A 9,247-nucleotide genomic window follows, 5' to 3' on the forward strand; every position below is an offset into this window, starting at 1 on the left:
TTTGAAATCACCGGAATAGACAGGGAAATCTCAAATCTTTCTTGTTTAGCATTTAATTATGTTTACGAATTGATCGACAATAACGTGTTTAGTGATATAGGGCCGGTTTTGATTTTATTTTAAACTCCAGAATTCGTTATTTTTCCTGTTTCCTGTTCCTGTGATACCTGATTCTCTCTTCCAATACGATGGGATAAATGTGTCAAAAACTGCACTGCTAAACACTATACTAGTATCTTGCACCACATTTTTAAACATAGGGTCATTTGGTGAAAAGCTCAAAGCCTCTGATTCTTTCACCAAGTGTCCTTCTTTCTTGAGTTTATTTCTTTATTTATTGTTTTTCTTTCTTTCTTTCTTTCTTATAAAGCTGTCAAGAGCCTGGGGTCAAGAGATGAAGTCATAATGTAGGCCTACGATCGTGTAATGTTTTTCAACCCTGCCTCATGCTGATTGTTGTGCGCATTATGATAGATGTTGAGCGCATAATGCGGAAAAGTACCTTTTGAGCTCACTATGTAACTGGCATCACAAACGCCTCATCAATATTATACAGGTCCTATATTTACCTAACAAAGCACACTCCTGGTTTTTTACATATCTATGCCTACTATAGGCACCAGTAGCGTAGCCAAGGGCGGGCAGGCCCCTCCCCCACCCCCGTGAGAAGTCTTGACCCTTTGCCGCCCTGATATTTAAGATTTCGAAAACTGCACTGCTAAACACTATATCTTGCACCACTTTTAAACATAGGGTCATTTGGTGAAAAGCTCAGATTCTTTCACCAAGTGTCTTTCTTAAGTTTATTTCTTTATTTCTTTCTTTTATTTATTTATTTCTTTCTTTCTTATAAAGCTGTCAAGAGCCTGGGGTCAAGAGATGAAGTCATAATGTAGGCCTACGATTGTGTAATGTTTTTCAACCCTGCCTCATGCTGATTGTTGTGCGCATATGATAGATGTTGAGCGCATAATGCGGAAAAGTACCTTTTGAGCTCACTATGTAACTGGCATCACAAACGCCTCATCAACTATTATACAGGTCCTATATTTACCTAACAAGGCACACTCCTGTTTTTTTACATCTAGGCCTACTATAGGCACCAGTAGCGTAGCCAAGGGCGGGCAGCCCCTCCCCCACCCCGTGAGAAGTCTTGTCCCTTTGCCGCCCTGATATTTAAGATTTTTAGGCCTTTTTTTGTACTTTCTATCTTCTTTCGTGCAATTTGTTTTTCCCCTTAATAACCACTATTGAATATAATTATACTTGAACTTGAAGTATTTCACACATCCAGATTTGGAAGATTGCTGTTTTCTCTTTTTCAATTTTGCATAAATTAAAGGCTGGTAACCCCCTAATTGTCTTTTTGTCTTTGCAAATTACTGATTTCTAGCAAACACCACACCTATATTATATTTATTATAATATTAATTATGTACTTATTTATGAAAAGGGGTACTAACTATTCTGATGATTGACAGCTATATTGAATATATACAAATGGATAGGCCTATTCTACATGCGGCATTGCGCGGTGCTCCTTTATTAAAAGGGAAATCCCTGTTTGGACACGGTCAACATGGTCGAAGCGCTTATAAACCAGGCCTAATTCTTTGTTGAATAATAGTATTTTCACGTCACGAATGCAACATGGCATTCGCCTGTAGGCCTACATAATAACTTTAGAATGTAAATTTGATAATAACTAAATTATCAATTATCAGTTTCACCCGTATAGGCAGGGACAGATTTAAGCGGTGGTCCGGTGGCCCTGCGCCAGTGGATTTTGCATTGGGCCAGTATAACTTCCAACAATGCTGACCCGACGGGCCACTAGATATTTGAGCCTGATATAACAGTTCTCATATGAGACAAGATATAATCAGTGATTGACATAATTTGACACAGTTTCTGCTCCATTTGTCACCTGTGTGCAGTTTATAGTTAGTTTCGTATTCTTATTCTTGCATTGCATGCAAATTGGAAATAATTATATGGCCGCTTCCTACAGACCCGTATACATTTTTCAAAGAGGAAAGTTTGGAAGTTAATTCGAGTAGGGTATGCAAATGTCTTCCAAATTCTAGGTGGAAAATTTTTTGCGTGTTTTTTTTTTCATTCTTTCTAAAAACTATACTCCAACATGTTCAGCATTCAAACATGCCCAATCACGCCATTTAAATTATAAAGTATAAAAACGTTTTAATAACATTCTAAAAACATTCTTGAAAACTTGATACAAAACATTCTAAACAGAATATTGTTTTGGGGTTAAAAAAATATTTTTCGAAAAATGTTTGCCCAAAATATTTTCAATAACGTTTTAAAAACGTTTTCATGACCTTTATATAACCCGACATTTAAATGTTATTAAAAGGTTTTGAAAAAAACATTTTAAGAACATTTCTGTGTTTGCTGGGTTCAAATATTTGAACATAATGTTATTTAAGTATTGACACAATATTTGGCAAAAATGTTGGCAAAAATAGTTAACAATAACATTTTTAGAAAACATTTAAAAATATTGTTGTAGTGTGTTTTCATACAAAACGTTTTAAAACGTTACCATGACCTTTATATAACCCGACAATTTAATGTTATTAAAACGTTTTTACCTAAACCAAAAGCCAAAATATAACTTATTTAAAACGTTTTTAAAACGTTTTTGTGTTTACTGGGGCGTTATAGGGATAATATATACGTAGGTCTTCCATATCAGATATGGAAGCACAGAAGTTGGTCGTTTTATGCCGTGTGCATGGTCAGGCTGTAGACTGTATAATGGCATCCTTTAATTAGATAATTAATTAAGATATTTGTAAAGGGGTGACTTTCTTTTTCAAATAAGAAAATAAAATATATTTCTTTCTTATTTCTTTTCTTTTCTTTTCTTCTTTCTTTCTTTCTTTCTTTCTTTCTTTCTTTCTTTCTTTCTTTCTTTCTTTCTTTCTTTCTTTCTTTTTCTTTCTTTCTTTCTTTCTTTCTTTCTTTCTTTTTCTTTCTTTCTTTCTTTCTTTCTTTCTTTCTTTCTTTCTTTCTTTCTTTCTTTTTCTTTCTTTCTTTCTACACTACAACATGTTCAACATTTAAACATGTTAAATAAGTGATTGCAATAATGTGTTTAGCGATATATTTAATTTTAAACATCATATAACTCGTTATTTTTACTGTTCACGCTCTCACATAGGTCTCCCATATCTGGGCATACCAAATACCCAGATTTGGAAGCATAGAAGTGTGTCGTTTTATGCCGTGTGTATGGCCAGGCTGTAGACTGCATGCCCTATAATAGCATCCATTAAGAATAAAAAAAATAAAATACATTTCTTTCTTATTTATTTTCTCTCTTTCAGTGACTTTCTTTTACTTTTAGTCCACATTTTTAACAAAACATTGCTTTGTCTTTTTGGTGTTTTTTTTTCTTTCTTTTTAATACTATCCTTCAATATACTTTTAAGTATGTTCAGCATTCAAACATGTTTACAAAGTGATTGCATTATATAATGCGTTTAGTGATAATATATATATTTCATTTTAAACTTCATAACTCGTTATTTTTCCTGTTCACGCGCCCACATAGGTCTTCCATATCTGGGTATATCAAATACCCAGATTTGGAAGCACATAAGTTGGTCGTTTTATCCCGTGTGCATGGTCAGGCTGTAGACTGTATAATAGCATCCTTTAATTAGATAATTAATTAAGATTTTTGTTTGTAAAGGGGTGACTTTCTTTTTCAAATTAGAAAATTAAATTATATTTCTTTCTTATTTGTTTTCTCTCTCTCAGTGACTTTCTTTTTATTCCACATTTTTTGACAAAACATTGCTTTGTCTTTTTTCGCGTGTTTTTTCGTTCATTCTAAACACTATCCCTCAATATATTTATCAAATTTGCAAATTAGAAAATTATATTTCTTTCTTATTTGTTTTTTCTCTTTCAGTGACTTTCTTTTAATTTTATTCCATATATATGTTTTAACAAAACATTGTTTTGTCTTTTTTTAGCATGGATGTTATGAGTTATTATATAATAATAATCAGTTTTGAACTGATTTTCTTTCTTTCATTTGTTTTTCTTCCTTTCTTTTCATCTAAAATCGGGCTAATTATTATATTTTGAAGGACGGATTCGTTTGTTTCCTTTCTTTTCATCTAAAATCGGGATATCGGAAAGACTGAATGGACAGGGAACCCATCTTTTTTTATTCCGCAAGTTTCTTCCTTCCTTCCTTCCTTCCTTCTTTTTTTCTTAGTGCTATAAGCACTATCCCTCAATATACTCAAACATGTTAAACATTCAAGTTTAGTGATATAGGGGCTTAGAAGTGTGATTTCATTTTAAACTTTAAACCTTTCGACAGCCATGGTGTTACCGTGTCTATGATTTATTAAACATTTTCATACAAAAGAAAGATGGCTGATTTTAAATTTGTTTTTTATCAATGATAAGAATCTGGTTAAATTATAGAATCCATTGATTTTATATATATTATACAGATTCCATCAATTAATAATAGCACACCAGTCAATGATTAATACCAAAGAATTCAATATCCTAGCCATTCAGCTATTGTTCCTATTATATAACGTGACATTGCGCTAATCACCTTGTCAAGTGGACAATTGTTATGATATCCTTTCCTGTATCGTTTATCATTATTTTATTATTATAACCAATATAGTTCCCCAAAAAGGTACTTATTTTGTTAGATGAACAACTAAGTAAATAATAATAAATCAATTAATGATAAAATATGTTATGATAATAAATAAATAAACAGCCTATAAATAGATAAAAGATACATTATAAATACAATAAGTAACAGAAGAAAGAGAATAATTATATAAACAAATTAAATTCTCCAATGTGACTTTTATTATAATACAAATAGTCCGGCTAATATCAATAATAAAACCACAGTATATTTATAATAATATTAATAACACTAATAATAATAACAATAATACAATAATAATAAGAAGAATAATAAGAATAATAAAAAAATTATAACAATAATAATAATAATAAATAATAATAATAATAATAATAATAATAATAATAATAATAATAATAATAATATACAATTCTGATGATAGAAAGCAAAATTAAATCTTCAGAGCAATAATTTCCTCCGTTTTGACAGTTGTACCGTCCGTGATCATGATGCAATTTAGTTTTACGTGTTGACTTCGCTCCATACATACGTTCATGCTCATTTCAAGGAAATTCCTAGTTTGCGCAGGCTGCTCAAACTCGGAAATTCGGCTGTTTGAGCATGCGCATATCAAAGAAATTCCCAGTTTGCGCACGCTGCTCAAAATCGGAAATTCGGCTGCGCAAACTAGGGAATTCGTTCAAATGCGCATCTTAATTAATTACGTGCGCAAAGTCGAGATATCACTGAAATGAGCATGCTCAAAGTCGGGAAATCACTACTATGAGCATACGCAAAACGGTGCGTCCTTTCTTGATATCCGGGGTCTCACATAGCTCTTCTCCTCATTTGCTTGTGCGTTGCCACAGCAGTCTGATAGATGATGTGCATGCGCTGTGCGATCCTCTCTATCTCATTTACATACGAAATTGATTACTCGCATGGGGTTACATCAGGTCAATGCGTGATAGCTCAACCAACAACTGTTGTTTATTCATTACTCAGTGACACAGCAGTGCACTATGATTGGCTATATGTAAATTAAGCATTGGGGTATCAGCTAATTATAGTTTGTCCTCTTGCCCATGTTAACTTGTTGTAATGAGATCTGTTGGAGACATTTGAAGGTAGGAAATTATATTATAAAGTATATCATTTCATCGGGTATAACACTTAGTTTAAGTGTGTGCGAGGCCGAGACTGTGAGCAAGACTTACGATGGTTTATCGACGACAACTACCACCACAACCGGTAAGCTTAAGCTTGCTTACCGGTTGTGTGGTAGCTGTCGTCGATAAAGCATCGTAAGTCTTGCTCACAGTCTGGCCTCGCAACCACTTAAACTAAGTGTTATACCCGATAAAATGTTTATAATATAATTTTCTACCTTCAAGTGTCTCCAATTGGTTAAAATATGAACAATGAAATGAACTTCCCATTCATAGTGTTTAACCAACTATTGGTTATATTTTGCCCATTTTGCCCAACATGCTATGCCCAACTGGTTGGTTACCGTAATGTTAACCAGTAGTTGGTCAATGTTTTTAACCAACCTGTGGTTATATTGTTAACCAACCCAGGTTGGTTAACAATATAACCAACTGTTGGGCTGTTCACCTGTAAATACATGGTTGGTTAAAATTTTAACCAAGTTGGTTAAAATTTTTAACCAATGTTCTGAGAGTGTAGTACTGATTTAAAAGCAACCCTTTGAACCCAATACAAAGTCTGTGAAATTCCAGAAGTTACGTATTAAATATGTCACAATCTGATCATGCAGAACAAAGGAAGCATTTTTCACAATTCATTTCCCGGAGGAGCTCGGAGGGGGGGGGGGCACTCCTATTGTCGCCTGTACACCATCCGCGAATAAATCAACTTTTGAAAGCACCCTAAACAAGGATTTAACCCTTGGCAAAAACGACACCCTAAACAGGTAACACGCGCCTGTTTCACACCCTAAACAGGGATTCCTTGTATCAAATTTCATACCCTAAATTTCATTTCCGCGTATTAGCAATTGCAATTTTGCTACCTTTTCCCCCAATTTTTCATGTTTATTACACCCTAAACACGAAACGCGCGTATCGCGCCTACCCACCAAAAGTACATGTTTTACGCGTTTTTTATTTATTGCGGATGGTGAACATGCCACAATGGGCGTGACCCCTACCGGGCAACCAGTGCACCATACTTCTTCAATATGCTTGGTTCTAGAGTTCTGATGATTTGTAGTATGCCCCTACACCATATTTTTGCCTTGATCTCAATTACAAATTTGGCGGCTTGGGCCCTAAACCAGATATCACACATTGTTACAAAACATTCCAGCAACCTGTTATTTCAATTACTTGTCTTTATATGAATATACTAAAGTGAAGTCAAATAGGCCTACAGCATCTAACTCAATTCATACAAAATCTCAGTTTTGTTAGGCATTGAGTGTTAATGCTGTGCTGACCTTCAATTAATATTAATTAACAACATTAACAACATTGAAGACAAACCTGCAGTGACAAAATCATTAAACGGAGACGAATATAACTATTCGTCTCAGATGTGACATGTTTTCATTCAAAGATTATTTATTCTATACTTCTCTTAAGTTAAGTGCTTTCAGTCATCCCAGCGAAAGTACAAAGAAATTTTGTCTTAAATACATAGCTTTCAGCTGAATTACTATGTTAGCACATCTATGACGATGCAAAGGTACCAAAATCTGAATTTTGATGACTCACGATACAATCGTCCAAATGAGCAAATCGCCGAATGGGCTTTAAAACCTGTTACTTTTAAATCAGTGGCTCCGGAACCGAGGCAAATCCATCATGTTTCCTTTAATCACTGCGTTGTCTTTTTTAAAGACATTTCTTGTTAAAAATACTTTATATAAGAAATATTTTGAAAAAATGGGTAAAAATAGCATGTTTTGGGGTCTCTGTGTCTAAGTTTCTCACAGAAGGGGGTGTATATGGCACGAAGCGTATGATCAAGGCGAATAAACCCGGGTAATAAACACAATACAAAAACGAAAGCCAACTGATTTAAAATACTTTTAAGTTATGGCCCTGAACACTGCTGAACATGCCGTGTACACTTTCGTTGGATTTGACCATATGTAAGAAGAGACCAAAATAAAGACAAAATATGTAATAAAAGACTACGCAAAATGTAGTTTTCCTCTCTGAAACATGGTAATCAGTTATTCAAACATTATTCTAGATTTCAACAAAAGTTGGCTATTGTTTAAAGGCCTTGTAGATAGGCCTATACAATCAAAACTTTCCACCCACGTCAGATGGTCAGACGCCTCGCTTTAATAAATTGCCCTTTTTGGTTTATAGTCGATGACTATAAGCTAAAAAATTCCTCACTTACGTGTCACTTGATAACCATGATAACTTTGAAGAGGTAAGTCGTATTATTATAATGCGGACAATTACATGTATTTTACCCAGAAAGCTACCATAACAGCCTTAAAATCAAATAGATACAACAAAAAGAAAAAACACCCGACAGCCCGATACAATGATCTATCTATCCTTGGGTTATGTTTAAAAATGATTTGATGGGAATAGACCTATTGTGCAAAAGGAGACGAAAACAATTAATTGTGATGTATCCTCGAGATATTCTTGCCAGCAGCGACTTCAGATGAATTATCTTACTTGGACTGTCTTCTTAATAACCCATGTTTTTTGTGATTGTGAGATCATCAAACCCCTTTATTTTTGGGATGATATGGTTAAAACTATTAGAAATAAAGATGATATTGATTTTGATATCTCAACATTTGATAAAATTTTTGGGGTGCCTGATGACATGTTTTTGACATACTTGTTCTTGAGTGTGAAATATTATATTTATGTATGTAAATTTCAAGGCAAATCTCCCACCAGTATTGGTCTCAAGGCTTTTATTAAAATAAATAGAGAAACAGAGTATTTCATTGCTAAGAAGAAAAACAAACTCTCTTGCCACTTTCGTAAATGGAGATTTGACATCTAATGATTTTAGTTTCTGTTTTAGCTTGTATTGTTTAGGAATGTGTAACTGTATTTTATATTTCGGGACTGATATGGTTATTTTATTTTGTAACTTAGAATGTATAGTGTGACTGCATAACTTTGTATTACTAATATCTAATTCTTGCTGCTTTTTTGTGATTTGTTGTTGATTTTCTTAATTTGTTTGCTGAAATCAAAAAAATTATAAACATTGAAATAAAAAAAATTAAAAAAATGAGATTTTTTGAAAGGAATTGATAAGCTTATAGATAAGCTATAATAATGCAAATCATGAATAGCTGTTTCACTCCAGTGGTTGCAGGTGATTTTATCACTCACCACGAGGCCACGCTAAAATATTCATCTAATTTCTCATTTCCAATCTACCATCCACCAGAAGAACATCTACTGAGCTGAGCTGCTAATTGTTGAAGATACCAAGAGGTCCTAACAACAAACCAAATAAGGTATGTGTATGTTTTACAATTAATTTCATCAATGCTATAGTATAAGTAGTTATAAATATTTGTAATAACATTTGTACGTTTTACATTATCTCTATTTGGCCATGTAATGTAATTAT

Source organism: Amphiura filiformis, chromosome 17 (assembly GCF_039555335.1).
Source record: "Amphiura filiformis chromosome 17, Afil_fr2py, whole genome shotgun sequence".
Taxonomy (NCBI): Eukaryota; Metazoa; Echinodermata; class Ophiuroidea; order Amphilepidida; family Amphiuridae; genus Amphiura; species Amphiura filiformis.